The 19,772-nt window shown below is 38.8% G+C and overlaps 1 protein-coding gene across 1 annotated transcript in view; it reads right to left on the reverse strand.

Moving 5' to 3' along the window:
- The window catches only part of LGR5 (leucine rich repeat containing G protein-coupled receptor 5), a 126,725-nt gene that overhangs the window by 94,044 nt on the left and 12,909 nt on the right, over positions 1-19,772 (reverse strand). The window lies entirely within an intron of this gene.

The raw sequence follows: 19,772 nt of genomic DNA on the forward strand, positions 1-19,772 counted from the left end.
CCACACTCCTCAGTTCATGAAGATTGACATAAAAACACCACAGGAAACAGACTGGTGAGATTTTCAGGGCATCCTTCTTTCATGCTATACAGAACCTCTCCTTCCCCATAATACAGCCAAAAAGAGACTAGTCTTGTAGTGGATTTATATTTACACCTGGAATCATGTAAATTCTAGTCCACAATCCTTTCCTGCTCCCTACTCAACAGAAAAAAACCCCTCCTATTGACTTCAACGGTAGAGGATCACACCCAGATAGGACATAATTGCATCTGCTCTTTTTGCCTCTATGTTATTGTCAACATGTACCCAATTTGCGCTCTGCTGTTACTGCAAGGCCTTATTATGCTTTAAAAAGTGTTGGTTTCATACTAGAAAACTCTCCATGATTTGGATCCAGATTCTTTCAGAGACCTCCCTCCTCCTCATACTTTTATTTGACAATTGATCCTCTGGGGTGCTGCAGCTGACTGCATTGCCAATGGCATTACATAGCACGTTTGCTAGACTGGGCTCTATATTAGTAAGGCTGGGGGTGGGAAAGGAGGCAGATGGTTTCAATGGAGACCAATGGAGGAAGAAACTTCTTCCTTCCTCCCCCTCATCACCCTAGTCTGAGTAATGGCATTTAGAGCACATTGCAAAGCCTAGTTATTTATTCAGGCCTTTCCTTGGGTGAGGGAAGTTATCTTCCTTTCTGTGGGACAGTGGGAAGGTCTCTTCATGTCAACAAGTCAGTTCACTTTATTTGTGGTTTGTGTTAAGATTTATTTGATGTAAGTTATCTTAGAGACACAGAATAGGCAGTAAGGGCAACATTTTCAAAGGTTCTTAAAATCCCACTGAAAATTAATGGGACGTACGCATCTAAATCATTTAGACACTTTTTGAAAAATTTCCCCTCTGTACACTGGAAAAATATAAGAGTCTCCTTTGCTGCAGATTATTTTCTAACATGCAACTGTCATTGTAATTAATCCCATTTTGTTGTCAGAAACATGACTGAATGGTTAGTGGAAGTCCTGAGTCTTAGATTCTATTCCCAACTCAGACACACACACATATCCTGGTTTCAGAGTAACAGCCGTGTTAGTCTGTATTCGCAAAAAGAAAGGAAGACTTGTGGCACCTTAGAGACTAACCAATTTATTTGAGCATGAGCTTTCGTGAGCTACAGCTCACTTCATCGGAACTTCCGATGAAGTGAGCTGTAGCTCACGAAAGCTCATGCTCAAATAAATTGGTTAGTCTCTAAGGTGCCACAAGTCTTCCTTTCTTTTTACACACATCCTGGGTTCGCCTACTTGGCAAGCAGAAACCTGCAGCCAAGTGTGTCAAAGCGTGGACCCACAGACTCAGGAACATGGGGCTCATGGTATGGTGATAAAAATAGCTGTGTAAATGTTTGGGCTTGGACTGGAGCTTGGGCTTTGGACCGGAGCTCTAGCTGCCATGTAGATGTACCCATGGTGTCTTTCTTTACCCATCAAATCAATAACACTTGTCTAGTAATATGTATTTCTCAGTGGTGTTGGGAGACTTAATTACTCAGATGTGTGTCAAACACTGAGATCCACAATGGAATAGCACTATAGAAGTACAAAGTGCCATTACTGAGGCTGCATTATTGCACAGCCATTACAGGACATGGATTTCTGGATTGACATGAGAGTGTTGTCCTTTCTTTTATATATCCATGGACTTTTAACATTTTGGGATTTTTCTTTGTGGGTAGGTGATAGCAGCAGCTGAACCAGTTTTGCTGAGAAACTTGAGAGCTGCTTGGTTAAAACTTGGGGCTGGATGGAAGGAGGCTAAGCGTAAATAGGAACTCTCATAATTAGGGTGAGTGTTTTGTTGTTGGGATAGTTACAAATCCTGTAATTTCTCTGTTTTCTAGAAGAAAAATCCTGGGTTTAAAAGCTGGTTTAAAAGGGGTCCATACCACGCTGAAGGAGAGACAACTGAAGCGCTCTCCCTTCCCTCCTGGATTTGGGTATCCACAGTTGTGGAGAGCCAGGCCAGATCCTTGTCCTATCTTCCAGTGCTATGGTGAACAGGGTGAAAAGTTAATTTAGCTTAAAGCTGCAGCATAGAGCAGCTGTATCTTCCCCAAGGAATATCGGGGGGGCAATCCTGCACGCCCGCAATGGAACAATTAGGCGGGAAACTCTGTTAGGGGAAACTTGTGGAACCCTCCTCCCTTCCCATAGCTGGAGCTTTTGATCTGGCACAAAGTAATTATGCTCAAATCAACTCTTCTTTAATAATAATCAAAATCATATTTTGCTCTTATATAGTGCTTTTTGTCCATAGATCTCAAAACACTTTTTAAAAGGAGGTAAGTATCATTATATAGATGGCGAAACAGAGGCAAAGTGACTTGCCCAAGGACACCTAGCAGAGCAGTGGCAGAGCTGGGAACACAATCCAGGTCTCCTGAGTCCCAGTCCAATGTGCTACCCACTAGGTTACACTTATTTATGATTAATACAAATGATAAGTAAACCCAGGTTTAAACACAGATCACTGTGGCATCCTACTGGAGACTTCACCTTTCCTTTATAGCTTTTCAGTCAGCTTTCACCACCTGTGACCATACTCTCATATCGAAGCTAATGTAGTTTTGGCAGCTGACATAATGTGTGTATATATTAGGGCTGTCAATTAATCACAATTAACTCACGCAATTAACTCAAAAAATTAATCGTGATTAAAAAAATTAATCGCAGTTTTAATCGCACTGTTAAGTGATAGAATACCAAGTGAAATGTATTCGATATTTTTGGATGTTTTTCTACATTTTCAAATATATTGATTTCAATGACAACATAGAATACAAAGTATACAGTGCTCACTTAATTATTACAATTTTTGATTATCATTTTTAGAGTGCAAATATTAGTAAACAAAAGAAATAGTATTTTTCAATTTATCTCATACAAGTACTGTAGTGCAATCTCTTTATCGTGAAAAGTGCAATTAAAATGTGATTTTTTTTGCTACATAACTGCATTAAAAAACAAAACAATGTAAAACTTTAGAACCTACAAGTCCACTCAGTCCTACTTCTTGTTCAGCCAATCGTGAAGACAAACAAGTTTGTTTACATTTATGGGACATAATGCTGCCTGCTTATTATTTACAATGTAACCTGAAAGTGAGAACAGGCTTTCACATTGCTGGCATTAACGGGCCAGATATGTTAAACTTTCGTATGCCCCTTCATGCTTCGGCCATCATTCCAGAGGACATGCTTCCATCCAACGCTCATTAAAAAAATAATGCGTTAATTAGATTAGTGACTGAACTCTTTGGGGGAGAACTGTACGTCTCCTTCTCTGTTTTACCCACATTCTGCCATATATTTCATGTTATAGCAGTCTCGGATGATGACCAGCACATGTTGTCTGTTTTAAGAACACTTTCACTGCAGATTTGATAAAACTCAAAGAATGTACCAATGTGAGATTTCTAAAGATAGCTATGGCACTCTACCCAAGGTTTAAGAATCTGAAGTGCCTTTCAAAATCTGAGAAGGACGAGGCGTGCAGCATGCTTTCAGAAGTCCTAAAAGAGCAACACTCCATTTTGCGGAAACTACAGAACTCGAACCACCATAAAAGAAAATCAACCTTTTGCTGGTGGCATCTATCTCAGATGATGAAAATGAACATGTGTCGGTTCGCACTGCTTTGGACCGTTATTGAGCAGAACCTGTCATCAGCATGGACACATGTCCTCTGGAATGGTGGTTGAAGCATGAAGGGACATAAGAATCTTTAGGGCATTTGGCATGTAAATATTTTGTAACGCTGCTACAACAGTGCCACAGGAATGCCTATTCTCACTTTCAGGTGACATTGTAAACAAGAAGCAGGCAGCATTATCTCCTGCAAATGTAAACAAACTTGTTTGTCTGAGCGATTGTAATAAAAATAAATATATACTGCACACTGTACACTTTGTGTTCTGTGTTGTAATTGAAATCAATATATTTGAAAATGTAGAAAACATCCAAAATATTTAAATAAATTTTTATTCTATTCTTATTTAACAGCGCAATTAATCGTGATTTTTAATTGCTTGACAGCCCCTGTGTGTGTGTGTGTGTGTATATAAACAAACAAATGTTAAAATCTCAAATTTCTGTATTTTAGGAGGTAGAAACAAGGCTGGAGAACCTCTTACCTCATAGTCTCAGAGATTTCAAAAAGTCAGACCATCATGATCATCTAGTCTGACCTCCTGCACATTACAGGCCACAGAACCTCACCCAACCATTCCTGTAAAAGACCCCTAACTAACCTCTGGCTGAGTTACTGAAGTCCTCCAGTTTAAGGAGGATATCGTACTGGAACATATTCCTCCACTGAAAATACTATCCAATATGTCTTGCTAGCAGGGGAAATTTATTCTGCAAACTCTGTCAGTGCTTGGAAGTTTTTATTTTTGAAGAGCAATGTTTGTGATATAGAGCATATGCCCCTTTCTATGCATCCACACCATAAAATATTTTCCCACCTATCTATAATGACTGCTTTTTTTCCCCCAGAGGGGGCTTCTCTGTCTAGTCTCTCTCTGGATTTTAACAGTTCTGAGCACAAGGTAACCCCAATCCTGATTAGAGCCCCCCGCTATAATATAACCACAATACAAATAATGATTACAGCCCTTAGTTATCTGATTTTTAAATATGATCTTTTCATTACAAAACTTGCCTAATGTCTATCCGCTTTTTAGGACAATTCAGGAAGTCAAGAAAAATACCATATCCAGCCACAGAGCATTTTTAGTAGGTAGAATATAATTAGCCAAATTGAAATGCTCTGCAGGACACAGGCTTGACATCCCTATTCTTTTCATAAAGGTCATGAGAACTTTGAACAAAAGTTACATCCCCTCTGAATCCCAGGTGAATTCCAAAAGAACCTCAGGTAGGAAATGGTGACAGAAAATCTTCCCTGGGGCAGTAAAGTGCTATTGGAGGAACTGTTGGTTTAGTGTCTCTGAGATTTCATTCATTTTATTTACTAGTAAATCAGTTTTTAAAGTGCGTTGGGATTCTTCTGGATGAAAGGTACTATCTAAAGCATAGTTTAAACTGGACATCGATCCCTGATTCAAATGTATACATTAATTTACTAAGTATAGTGAGAATAAAGGTTTGTAGAGTAGGGAAGTTACCCTTGTTAACCATTTACCATTCAATTTCAAGTCTTGATTGCATATTAGTAGTAGTATCACATGAATACCTAAAAGTCCCTACTGATATCAGTACTAGATTACTATACTCTATTATCAGTACTAATTAATGTACAAAACAGTAAAAGACAGACCCTGCTCCAAAGAGCTTACTAGCTAAGTAGACACACAAAGAGAAGGGAAGTCATTCAGCAAATCAATGGCATGGCTGAGATTTGAACCAAGGTCTCCTGAGTCCCAATCTAGTGCACCATCAACTAGAGGGCAGTACCTCACCTTTGAGATACCCTCTCTACTATGGGCCTTCATAAATCATGTTGAAGGAAATGATTGTTAAAAACTATACCAACCAATACAGGAATTTCCACTAAAAGTACAATTCAGAGACTGCTTGCCTTTGATAATAGCTGTACAATCAGTGAGAAAGCAAATGTTCAACATATCATTGACAGAGTAGTAGTCAATTGTGACCAAACATCAAAAATGACATGACTAAATATCTATTAAAGGTAAAATGTAAAAGCTATTTAATTTTAAACTGTTTAAGATGGCAAATGAATAATTGCAAATTCATTTAAAACATAAATGTAAGACTTAAAAAAAAATAGGGCCTGATCCTGCATCCTTTACTCATGCTAGTTATGGGATTTATGTGGGAATTATTTGCATACTTACAGGTTGCAGGATTGTGTCCTAGCAGTTTATCATATATCAACAATTTAATGAGTTTATAGTGAAATAAAATCTTGTACTTTAAAACCTCTCACCCAAACCCTCTAACCTCATGGCTAAATAGGGGGTTGGAGGGGTCAAGGAGAAAAGAAATAACTGCTCCCAAAGGGCATACTTAAGGCTTCATCCTATAGTGCAAACATTAGAGTGTTTAAAGTCAGATGTCTACTCAGATAGTTCATTATACAGCTTTTACACTATAGAGCAACAAGTTAATAGCGTCCAACAATGATGGCCATATACACTTACAACCTATGTATGTATGACTTACTGGCAGATTCCAATTAACAAACTAATTATCCAAGAGAAACTTATGATGAACAACATTAAACTACCATTAGGAAAATTAAACATAAAAAATACCTCTCCATGTTATGTTATGTAAAGCTAAAGTATGGTATCTTCATAAACAAGAACAGAACCTGAATACACTAAAACAGATGATAAATTACTCTTCAGAAACTTTGTTTTATTTGCACAGTATTATAGATCAAGCTTTACAATAGCAGCCCAATACATGGAACTACCTTTAGTCAGGGCCTCTCTTCTATGTCACCATCCTATTTTCAACTAACAATGCACGCAGATGAGCCAAAAACATGTACTTTGCTCCCACCATTACAATTCCTGCTCTCCTTTTCTTTACCCTTTTCAAAAACATGAAAGCATTGGATTGCTAATTACTTTTATCCAGCCTATAGGAAAATTAGTTTATCTTCCTGATCAAAGCAAATTAGGCAGATCATGGCTGATGAGAATGCAACAGTAAAATCTCCACACTTTCTATTCCACCCCCTTTTCTCTCAGAAATAGGGCCTGTGTCAAATATGTAGGTATTTCCCACGGCCAGTCTGGACTCTGTTTCCAACAGGCACTGGGGCTGGGACAATGGTTCCTACACAGACACTAAAGTTCTTTAGTTCAGTCATTGTGCAAGAAAAGAACTGGTAACCCCTTAGCTAGCATTTGATGAAACATCTAGATTTACATATTTTCCTAATTGCATTTTTTGAACGTGAGTGAGATTTATCTCACCAGAGTTAAATGCCTCCTTTATTCCACTATCCAAGGCAAAATACAAGTCCACGCTCTGGGGGGAAAAAAATGCATGCAGAATTTTATTCAGCCTGATCTCAGCATTACAGTTTGGTTTTCAATAATGTGGGGGAGTGGAGAGGTTAGAGTAGTGAAAGGTGGGAATATATACCTTCACTTCTCAAAGCATAAACATTGTTTTATAAAGAATGACTTGCTTAGCTGATTTTAATGCTGAAAACTGCTCCTTGTCATTAAATTCTATAATCAACATTTTCTATTACCAAAGTGCTGCAAAATTAGTTCCTTGTCCCTCATAATTCATTTCCCCTAAAATTTGTGTCCTATGGCTATAACAGATTAAAGCTAGGCCGTCCTACTACTTTATTTATAATCAATTACTACAAATTAACAGTAAATCTTACATTTAGCTCCATTTAAACATCAGTATGCAGCTGCCCATTTGAAAATAAAATGGTTGCCTTCTTTCACTTCAGTGGGCACAATACAAAACATCCATTGAGCTTTTCCTTTATTGCAGCTGCCAATGCCCAGCCAGCTTTTAACAAACCAACCAAGCGGAATAACAATGCAGCTGCAACATTTTATGGCATTTCTGTTAGTTCTCTTTTGAGACTGAAGGTGTTAATTAGGAATCAAAGAATACAACCCTGCCAGCTTTCTTTCACAGACTATACACTGGCCACTGCAGTTTTCAGAAAAAAAAAATCTAATAAAGGGACAAAAATGTTGTTTGTCACACCAGTAACATGTACTTAAGACCCTTTGATCATGAGCTTTTTATGTAGTCTTGTCAGACAGGCTGAAAATATTTTTTCCTCCCTTTTCTCCTTTCTGAATACTGATTCTAAGGCTGTCTGAAAAGGTGAAAAACCCAATAGCAAGTGAAATACTTTACAGGTGAAAAATTGCCTTCCTCAGCAACCCAGTTGTGTTAAAAATCATATCAATAGTCTACATTTTCCATTAAAACATAAGATACTCTGAAATACTTTGCATGTGTCTTTACTATATGATTTAATATTCTGAATACTTAAAACATTTGCAGGTATTTCAATATAAAGTATTATTTAAACTACAAAGCTGCTCATTATTGTGTGGAATCATATTTTGCATGAATGTAAAAATAATAATCCAGAATGATGTAGGAGTTTACTTTATGTTGTATAATATTAATTACATATTCATAGTTACATGTATACTATCCAATGTATATTTGCTATTTTTATATATATTTATTAAGCATGACCGTATTAGAGTGCCATATATTCAAGGGTAACAGCATGAAGTCATTACCTTTAATCTTCAGTCAAAGTTAAAAGCTTAAAATAAGTTTATGAAGTTAGCACTGCTGGGAATTAGTCAAGCTTGCTAGCTTTCCCAGCAAGAGCTTTTACTGCTAGATGCACAAATCATGCCAAAATCCATTAATCCTGCCATAGAAAGGCAGAAAGAAGCTCTGGTTGTTGATTTAATGTTAATGAATTGAATGGCCTTCTAAGGCTACCTGCAGAGTTTTCTAAACTGTAAAACAAATAAAGTCATTTTAAGTAACAGTACAGAAACATAAATAACTCTATTCATCTTTAAAAGAGTATACAAACTATGAAGTTATGGTAACCACTCTACTTACCTTATAATACTTTATAAGTAAAACCTAATTATATAATATAAAAAAATTATGAAAATAATGGTACTTATAGTGGGGTTCAGTTATTCGGGAGCCCAGGTGCAGTAGACTTTATATTCAAGAGAATGTTAAAACACAGATCTTTGTGATAAGCCTAGATTTTAATCAGCATCGACATTACGCACAGCACTCTGTCTCATGAACAGTGAAATCTATCATTGGCTTTTATAGCATATGGCATTGCTATGCTTTTATAGCATATATAAGCACAACAAAATGGTTCACAGGAAAGGGTTCTATTTATACTTCTAACAACACCATGAATTTTCCCCCTGAATGCCTTAGGTCTATTATTAGCATAAATTCATACACTACTAAAAATGATGGAGAAATGCTTAAACTTAAAAATCACATCAAACTTTTATGCACAGCGTTAAATTCTCAAAGTATTTTCTGGAGCCCTGGGGGAGGTAGGGAGAGGGGAAGGGCAGGACTTCTCACCCGCAGGTTTGAAAATATTCACCAGAACTCTGCTCCAGACAGATTATAAAGATTATTTATAGATTATAAAGCTACTAAAGTATATTTCGGCCGGTTTCCCTTTTTTTGGTTATCTCCTATAAGAAATCTTAGCACAAAACTCTGCCTTTTAATACATTTGCATGGTTCTCTGTGACTTCACTGTGAGCTGGGCATGCATGTCAAAGATCAGAATTTGGTTTGATTAAAAAAAAAAAAGAAACAATTTTCCAGGGATGTTATCTCTGTAGATTAAGCCTTTTTATACATGGAATAATGTTAAAACAGCAAATACACTTTAAATTGGCTGCTGTAGTTACTTGCCATAACTTTTATTGTTATAACATCATTTTGGTGTTGCAATGTCAAAAATAAATGAAAATATACCTATGAAGAAGGCAAATGTATAAAGAATTAATTACTGTATTAACACATTCATAAAGTAAATTTAATTCAAGTCTTGGAGATGAAAATTTGTTGTCCTTTTATTTAGGAGTATATATATGCAGTTATGTTAGTAATTCCATAACTAGCTGAATGATCTTTTCCATTATAAGCGCAATTTGATGGGGCTCTCTTAAAAATGCTCTTGTGGATAGGCAGAGGATAAATTAAATTTTGTGGAAGTTTGGCATTAAATGGACAAAGTGTTTTTTACATGTGATGCATTAAGGGGAGGGAGAGGTGTTTTTCCTTTTTTTGGAAAATACTTTTTAATCATAGTTCAAAAATGGCTTGATGTATAAAGTCAACGTTTCTTTGATTCGCAAGTCTAAAAAGAACTAATTAGTGGGAGCTAGATACATTCAGGGAAGATAGCCATTGAGGGATCTATTAGCCAGGATGGGCAGGAATGGTGTCCCTAGCCTCTGTTTGCCAGAAGCTGGGATTGGGTGACAGGGCATGGATCACTTGATGATAACCTGTCTGTTCATTCTCTTTGGGGCACCTGCCATTGGCCACTGTCAGAGGACAGGATACTGGGCTTGATGGACCTTTGGTCTGACCCACAATGGCCATTCTTATGTTCTTATGATTATTTTTATAGCCATGGGTGGAAATCTTGCATTTACTGGTTATGAAAACTTGAACCCCCAAAAGTTGGTAGAATTTCTGAACTCCACGGTCATAGACTGTGAAATTTATATGTAAGCACCTATGATGGGATTTTTAAAAATGGTCAGTGGTGACCTAACTCTGCTCCCAAAGAATCAATGGGAGTTTTATCATTGCCTTCAATAGAAGCGGAGTTAAGCCGAAGTAGAGTGCTTTTGAAAACCCCACCTCCTAAACTTAAGGGTCTCCAAAATTATGTCTACGCTGAAATCAAACACACATGGCTGGCCCGTGTAATCTGACTTGGGCTCATGGGGCTTGGGCCACAAGGCTGTTAAACTGCAGTGTTGATATTTGGGCTTGGCCTAGAGCACAAGCTGTGGGACCCCACAAGTAAGCGTGACCTCTACACCACAATTTTATGCATTCTGAGCCCAAGTCAGCTGACACGGGCCAGTCGCAGGTGTTTAATTGCAGTGTGGACATATCCCAAAGTTCCACCTAAACACTTGAGTGAATCTAAATGTTCTGAGAGCCAGGTAGTTCCAGTTCAGCGGAATTAGAAGCTCTGCTGGCAAAGAGAACCCAAATAGCTCCTGCTCACAGAATTTAGCTACATGAAACACTATCACTCTCCCTGTGTTGTGCCTTGGCAGTTGAAATCAGTGGATGCCCTTGAGCCAAAACATATGGTGGAGTCTATCATGGCACTTTCAATGGAGAGCCTTTGCTTCTAAATTCTTTCTCCCCTTTGGTGTAGCAGGTTCCATATCCGTTTACTTTCAGTACAGGGTTTAAATGCCATTTGGTTTTGCAGGTTTTTTGTCTGAGAACACAAAGTCAGATACTATGTTGATGGGGACAATACAAGAACCTGTACAGATAGAACAGTGTTAGTGCAAAAGCTGTCTCCAATTTTGGGGACTGTATTTATTTTTATTTAATGTTGAGTAAACAATTTTGTAGAGTTTTTTTTAAATGTATGTGCTTCAGAGACAATAATGATGGGCACAGTTTTACAAAGTCAGAACATAAATATACTGATCAGACTTGTCTCTCCCTTGACTAATTTTCTCACTAGGTTAACAGCTCACAATATTTCATGTCTTATCCTCCACATATAATCCACAAACACCCCGAAAACCAGAGCCCAATATGAGCCAGCCACCCTCATTCTGCTGCTCTTTCAATCACATACATCATTATAAAGTTTCTGCAGACCAAATTAGGCTATCAGTAACACCTGTGCCACCCCACTGTGTTAAGCTTATGCCCTCAGTGATGCCCATGCAACTCCATTGACTTGAAGGATGTGCTCAGGTGCAATTGTACTTTAAGAAACAATTCCAGTGATGGAATGGTATCTGTCTCTCATTCAGCTTTCCCTGTATTGTCTCTGTGAAGGTAACAGAAGAAAAAAAACAGTAAAAAAACCAACAACATTTTTTGTCACTGTCATCAGCATATATAAATGAATGCACACAGGCAACAGGTTTGGGACTAAAACATGACACTGTGTCAGCATGGCACATACAGCACATCATACTATCTTTGTAGCTGCTAAGCAATAATTATATCTACTTTCATTCTTTACAGAATCCTTTCAGATAACTATTATTGCCGCAAAGTTATAGGAAGTATTATACACAAGTCTTTATAAACCAAGAGTTAATATGTTGCATCTCCATTCTTAGCAAGAGAAGCAGATATATTTACAGCAGTGAGGAGACAGATTCTACAATAAACAAAAAAAAACCCTTACTGTTAAACTTATCAAACTTCTTTTGCAGAACTAGTTTCCATATGAAGCTACACTACAAGCTGTTTGCTATCTGTCTCTCTTCCTTCTCAAAGAGCAATCAACATCTTACCTATGCACTTATTTACAGAAGACTAATGTGACTATCATCTTAATGGTAAAGTATGCATGTATAGTTCCAAAATATATTGTTCTTTACAACAAAATGTTAAAGATGAACATTTCACCTAAAACAGGTGAGCATATTTAAAGTTTATATAGTCTCTTGAACAATGATCTTATTACAGTGAAATTATTATTAGAAACAAAGCAGGTAAGATATTTCTCATTTTGACTATATACATGAAACCCATCTCATATATATTACAGGTAATTAGTTCAATAAAAATGTACAACTATTCATTGAGACTTTTGGGAGGATGGCTAATAACTGCTACGCTCTTTAGATCTGATGACACTTAGAAGGTCTCGTAATTTAAGAATAGCAACAGGAGTACAACCATTTTCAGGAATACCTATATCCATTAAATTCTGCTCTCAGTTACCCTGGTAGTAAATCTATTGCTCTGAATTTATACCTCTGTAAAGGAGAACAGAATTTGGCCCTGTAATGTTGTTTCAGGAAATTTAGTTTCCAGTTACATGGATGCTTTAACATCATAGAATCATAGAATATCAGAGTTGGAAGGGACCTCAGGAGGTCATCTAGTCCAACCCCCTGCTCAAAGCAGGACCAATCCCCAATTAAATCATCGCAGCCAGGGCTTTGTCAAGCCTGACCTTAAAAACTTCTAAGGAAGGAGATTCTACCACCTCCCTAGGTAACGCATTCCAGTGTTTCACCACCCTCCTAGTGAAAACGTTTTTCCTAATATCCAACCTAAACCTTCCCCACTGCTACTTGAGACCATTACTCCTTGTCCTGTCATCTTCTACCACTGAGAATAGTCTAGAAACATCCTCTTAGGAACCACCTCTCAGGCAGTTGAAAGCAGCTATCAAATCCCCCCTCATTCTTCTCTTCTGCAGACTAAACAATCCCAGTTCCCTCAGCCTCTCCTCATAAGTCATGTGTTCCAGACCCCTAATCATTTTTGTTGCCCTTCGCTGGACTCTCTCCAATTTTTCCACATACTTCTTGTAATGTGGGGCCCAAAACTGGACACAGATGAGACCTCACCAATGTCGAATAGAGGGGAACGATCACGTCCCTTGATCTGCTGGCTATGCCCCTACTTATACAGTCCAAAATGCCATTGGCCTTCTTGGCAACAAGGACACACTGCTGACTCATATCCAGCTTCTCGTCCACTGTCACCCCTAGGTCCTTTTCCGCAGAATTGCTGCCTAGCCATTCAGTCCCTAGTATGTAGCGGTGCATTGGATCCTTCGTCCTAAGTGCAGGACCCTGCACTTATCCTTGTTGAACCTCATCAGATTTCTTTTGGCCCAATCCTCCAATTTGTCTAGGTCCCTCTGTATCCTATCCCTACCTGCCACCGTATCTACCACTCCTCCTAATTTAGTATCATCCGCAAATTTGCTGAGAGTGCAATTCACACCATCCTCCAGATCATTTATGAAGATATTGAACAAAACCGGCCCCAGGACCGACCCTTGGGGCACTCCACTTGATACCGGCTGCCAACTAGACAAGGAGCCATTGATCACTACCCGTTGAGCCCGACAATCTAGCCAATTTTCTACCCACCTTATAGTGCATTCATCCAGCCCATACTTCTTTAACTTGCTGACAAGAATACTGTGGGAGACCGTGTCAAAAGCTTTGCTAAAGTCAAGAAACAATACATCCACTGCTTTCCCTTCATCCACAGAACCAGTAATCTCATCATAGAAGGCGAATAGATTAGTCAGGCATGACCTTCCCTTGGTGAATCCATGCTGACTGTTCCTGATCACTTTCCTCTCGTGTAAGTGCTTCAGGATTGATTCCTTGAGGACCTGCTCCATGATTTTTCCGGGGACTGAGGTGAGGCTTACTGGCCTGTAGTTCCCAGGATCCTCCTTCTTCCCTTTTTTAAAGATTGGCACTACATTAGCCTTTTTTCAGTCATCCGGGACTTGCCCCTTTCGCCACGAGTTTTCAAAGATAATGGCCAATGGCTCTGCAATCACAGCCGCCAATTCCTTTAGCACTCTCGGATGCAACGCGTCTGGCCCCATGGACTTGTGCACGTCCAGCTTTTCTAAATAGTCCCTAACCACCTCTTTCTCCACAGAGGGCTGGCCACCTACTCCCCATGCTGTGATGCCCAGCGCAGCAGTCTGGGAGCTGACCTTGTTCGTGAAGACAGAGGCAAAAAAAGCATTGAGTACATTAGCTTTTTCCACATCCTCTGTCACTAGGTTGCCTCCCTCATTCAGTAAGGGGCCCACACTTTCCTTGGCTTTCTTCTTGTTGCCAACATACCTGAAGAAACCCTTCTTGTTACTCTTAACATCTCTTGCTAGCTGCAGCTCCAGGTGCGATTTGGCCCTCCTGATTTCATTCCTACATGCCCGAGCAACATTTTTATACTCTTCCCTGGTCATTTGTCCAATCTTCCACTTCTTGTAAGCTTCTTTTTTATGTTTAAGATCCGCAAGGATTTCACTGTTAAGCCAAGCTGGTCGCATGCCATGTTTACTATTCTTTCGACACATCGGGATGGTTTGTCCCTGTAACCTCAATAGGGATTCTTTGAAATACAGCCAGCTCTCCTGGACTCCTTTCCCCTTCATGTTATTCCCCCAGGGGATCCTACCCATCAGTTCCCTGAGGGAGTCGAAGTCTGCTTTCCTGAAGTCCAGGGTCCGTATTCTGCTGCTAACCTTTCTTCCCTGTGTCAGGATCCTGAACTCGACCAACTCATGGTCACTGCCTCCCAGATTCCCATCCACTTTTGCTTCCCCTACTAAGTCTTCCCGGTTTGTGAGTTTGTTGAATTAGGAACACTATTGTAGAACCAGTCAGTGTTTTGAAGTAGATGTTAAGAAATGTAGTCAGTCAGCTGGTATCACCAGATATTACCGTGTCTTTGCACCATCTGGGAACTGGATACTTGCAGTCTTAACCCCAGTCTTTCAATCTTTGCAGTTATGTAGGTTTTCTGATTTCAAAAGTGACTGTCAATCACAATTTTATTTGATGTGCTTAAAAACAAAAAAGAAAAAAGAAAAAGAAAAATTGTTCACAGGGTCAGGCAACTTCAGAATCTTCTCCCCATCTTGCAATTATATTTTCTGTATCTCACAGATTGTGACTTGCATAGGAAAATGATCTTCTGATCTCCATTCGTCATCTCATCTCTTAAAATGGTACCGAAGCTAACCAGACTACATAATGATTTTGGAGTAGGGCATTAGAGCACAATATGAGATAGTGGGAGAGTCTTCTAATTCAGATTTGAGGTCTTGAAAAAGTCTTCTGAAAGACACATATCCAAATACATTTAGCACCTTGTCTTGTCAATGCCTGTAAAGATTTACTTAAACTTGAAAACTCCTTTTTAAGTCTGGAATGATAACTTGCCATGCCTAGAAAACTTTTCAGTTTCCCAACATAACTTTTCTATTTGCTACTTTAACTGCTTGGACAGAATAAGTATGACGAGCCAAATTTGTAAAGGTATTTCGGTGGCCAAAGATGCAGATAGGTGCTTTTGAAAATCCCACTAGGCACCTAGATATCTAACTCCCTTTGAATGCAGGCATCTAAATAGATTTAAAAATCTGGGTCGAACAGTTTCTGAAGAAAAAAATATATCCATAAACTTACTTATAAGATTTACTTTTATAAAGTCATATTGAAAAATTCAGACACTAAAAAAATAATAATAAAAAAATCCTTCATTACTTTTGCTCTTTTCAAATTTCATAATTTTAATAATTATAACTACAATATAAATAATATATATGACCATCACTACAGTTTAAATAATTGGCTCTTATCAGTTCTTCCATTGAAAGACCTCAGCTGTTGAGCTTCCAAGAGTCTTTTATGTCTTCAACTGTCATGTGGAGGAGATCTCTCCATGCATCTGGAAGCTTCATCTAGTTCAAGTTGATGGTCCCTTTGTTTAAATCCTACTTTGAAACTGCCATTTAAGAAGGAGCAGGGTCAGATGCAATACACATTGCATCGGGAAAGTGTACTTGTGCCACATCAGCTGTCCCTAATGAGCTTTAAAAGACGGTACCTGGGCCTAGAGAAGGAGACACCCGGAGTCCCCTCAAAGGGGAGTCAGTGAGAGCCTGAGAAGTGAAGGTATAAAATTCCCTGGGGATTATAGTTTAGGGTGAGCTGAAGAACTGGTGTTTGTTTTACCTCTTCTGAAAAATAAAAGTGCCTAAAAGAATGTGTTGGCATGACAGAGGGAGGCTGCAGGCTGGGGAGAAGCCCTGCCATGTTATATTGTGTTTATCAGATGTATCATGCCATCTATGGTCAAGGCCGCTTTGGTGCTGCAACAGACTAGAAATTCTGCAGCAGCTTCAGGTATATTCAAGAACTGAGGTTTTTACTCAATATGAAAATAAATATTGTCATATTAAATTAATTTTACTCTGCCCCTGAATTTTTGTACTACTCAGGCCAGCATAGTGTGACACTCTGTCTCCATCTGGTGGTGGTTAGGCCACATAGAGGTTGATGAGCCTGCTACAGCCTTGGGTGAAAGAGCTAGGTCTTTTTGCTCAGGAAGTAGAGGTTCATGCATTAAAATCCACTGGTCTCTATATATCACATTTTTGGACTGACAATATAAAATTGCATCGGGAAAGTTAACAGGGGAAGCTGGAGTTTTGGCAGCTGGGCAGAAAACATTTGGGACTTTCATCAGTTGGAAAGACTTTGGACACATTTTGGGATCGTGGGATAAACATATTAACTGGATGGTTCTGTTCAAAAGATAAATGTACACTGCCACGTCTGTAGTAGTAGTAGTAGGAGTACTGGCTGCACCTGGTTAACAGATACAGTATTTAGATATTATGGGGATGGGTGTGACAGTAACCCAAAGATAAATAACAGTGTGTGGAGACCCCATCTTAACAAGCTTTCCTCGGAGTTTGTCGTGGCATTATGTCTTGCAAAAGCCTCCAATGAATGAGCGGTTCTCCACCGCCCTTTGAACAGCGTACCCTCTCCTCCCCAGGGCTGCTCAGCCTACACAAGGGCACAGCTGACACTGTGGCCCAGATTCTGGGTCCTATATGCCACTCTTGTGGTTTCAAGGGGTCATAAAGAGGTTGGAATGACATTCCCTCCCTCCTGAATGGCTAGAGTGTGCTCTGCTCGATGGTTCTGAGCAGTGGAACAGTCCATAGGAAACCATGGGGAGGCCCAGTGGCTGCTTTGACTTTCTCAGGTCCTGTTCTGGCTTGTGAAGCAGCCCAGAATCTGGGAGTTTCAAATGGCTAAGAGCCACCTTTACCCTCCTGATGCCCTAACTTGCACGTTAGGCACTGCACAGAATCTGGCCCCATGTTCCTTTGGGAACTGTTGTTTTTGATTGTGTATCTTTTAACTTAGTTACACATATGGTTTTTTTCATACCAATTTCCTTTCCTCCAAAGTGTTCTTTGGATATTTCACAATCTCATACCAATTTCAGAATATCAAGCAGTTTCATCTAAGACCTCGCAGATGGTCATCTCAAAATTTGTGCATACAGTAGATGAATTTTGTTTCATCATCATTCTTGTGAAAATTGCAGGTCCGTGTCACTCAGCCTTTTCAGATATTATGCTGTACTCTCACTGATGCTTTTTTTGTCTATCCTGAATTTAATTCTATTATTTTTCAGTTTCAAACTAAAATATTATATCACTGCAGCTTGGTGCATCCCTGGTCCTTACAGTTTTGGACAACGTAATTCAGTACTATCAGATCCATATTCCATTTACCTGGTTTGATAATTAGATGCTACGGTTTTCAGATCTTGCAAGAACAAAGTTATGCACCATTATTAGATTTAGTGCAGTCTGAAACAGGTGCAGACTGCAACCTATATAGTTTATTAGTTATCAGAAATAAAAACCCTGATTTTATTTGTGTTGTTGCATTAACTAATCGGATGCATTTTATGTTGTACACCAAGGCAAGACTGGAAAAAGTACTTAGTGAATGTTGTATTTTTTCCTCCAATGTTCGCATCTCCATGCTGAGATCAATCTTGGAATATAATCAAAAAATTAATTGGTGCCTTCCTTAGTATATGAATGGCTATGCTATAAAATGTTGTAAATTTCAGGTTTCTTTAAACTAAAAGAGAAAAGCACATGTTTATTATATTACACAATTAAAACATTTATTCAAGAATATCATGGTCTGATCAACACTGCAAAACCATTTTAGCAGTGTGAAATGCCAAAGTCTCTCTCTGTAACTCTCTTGAGAAACTCCACCTCACATTCATCTCCATCAGTAACGATGCCATGGAGCATAAAGGAGAATTTCCTGGACCCTTTGTTCCATGTCATCCTCCACACCTGGTGCTGCCTTGAGCTGTTTCTTTCAGGTCAGCTTACATGATCTTGAGCTATGTATTCCTGGGGTGCACTCCAGGTAATTTCCAGCCCGTGGAAAGTAGCAATGTGTCTGCTCTAATTGCATGTGAATGGATGGATTCAGGAGTTTGGCTGTCATACTGTTTGAAGAACTTAGTTTGACTAATAGGCTGGCAGCTGCTCACTGAGTTAGACAGTATACAAGTATAGGGAGTTACTTTGTCAGACCATTCTGTTCTAAGGATTCATACTAAACAGCATTGGTTGAAGGCATGTAGGCATCTATTGTTATCATTCCCTGTGATAGTCTTGCTGACATAGGGGAGCACTAAGGTCAGCAGTTTGGCCTGGAAACAAATGTTAATTTGACAAATGCAGCTACTGGAATCCCACACAATACCACATTACGCTATCCTCAAAGGAGGGGTAGATGGATGAGGCATATTCTATACATAATTGTAACTTGGTTTCACTCTGTTATAGCTAAAGGATATATTCCATGTAACTGATGTAAAGAGTGCTCTTATAAGATGAAGGAATGGAGACATGATGCTTTGCTGGGAAAGAGGTTTTTTCCTCTATGAGCCCTTGTTATTATTCTCTTGTGTTTTCCACATATAACAGATACCTCATTTATCAAAATCCTATTGTCACCTGACAATACACAGAATATTTACTTTAACTGGTTTAATCTATATTAACTTATGTTTTGTACACACACCCACCTCTTAATGCCGTCGTTTAAAACTCTGAACACTTTTAATGCAGGAGCTGTATATTCTGAAATAGTCAAAACTGCTAATGAATATTATTTATAATTACTGTCATCATGTACTTAAGCAATTACTCATTCACCAAATCTGTTTGTGTACTCAGCAGATGGTGTTGTTTGGATAAAGAATGAACCATTTCCCCTAGAATAGGCACACAATGGCCCAACAACAACCTTTGCAATAAAACTAATTGTGATGTATCAAGAGTCTGACCCTCCATGAATAAAGTCAATGGAGTTTTGCTCTTCATTTCACTGGAAGCTAAATTGGCTCTTAATCAGTTATCATAGTTTAATCTGTTCTGATAAAAGTAACAGCATGTTGAGAGCATGAAGTGTTGTACTATCTGTTTTGTTTCTCATGTGGAGATACGACATTGTGCATAATACCAACCAGTGAATCTCAATATTACAAAATCCTTATGAAATTGACGCTCTTGTAGCGGTACCCTATGGCCAGACATGCAGAGACACAGAAAAACATGACCATAAGATGCTATATTATCGATCAACAATAAATGGAGAAAACAGAC

This window comes from Chelonia mydas, chromosome 1 (assembly GCF_015237465.2).
Source record: "Chelonia mydas isolate rCheMyd1 chromosome 1, rCheMyd1.pri.v2, whole genome shotgun sequence".
Taxonomy (NCBI): domain Eukaryota; kingdom Metazoa; phylum Chordata; order Testudines; family Cheloniidae; genus Chelonia; species Chelonia mydas.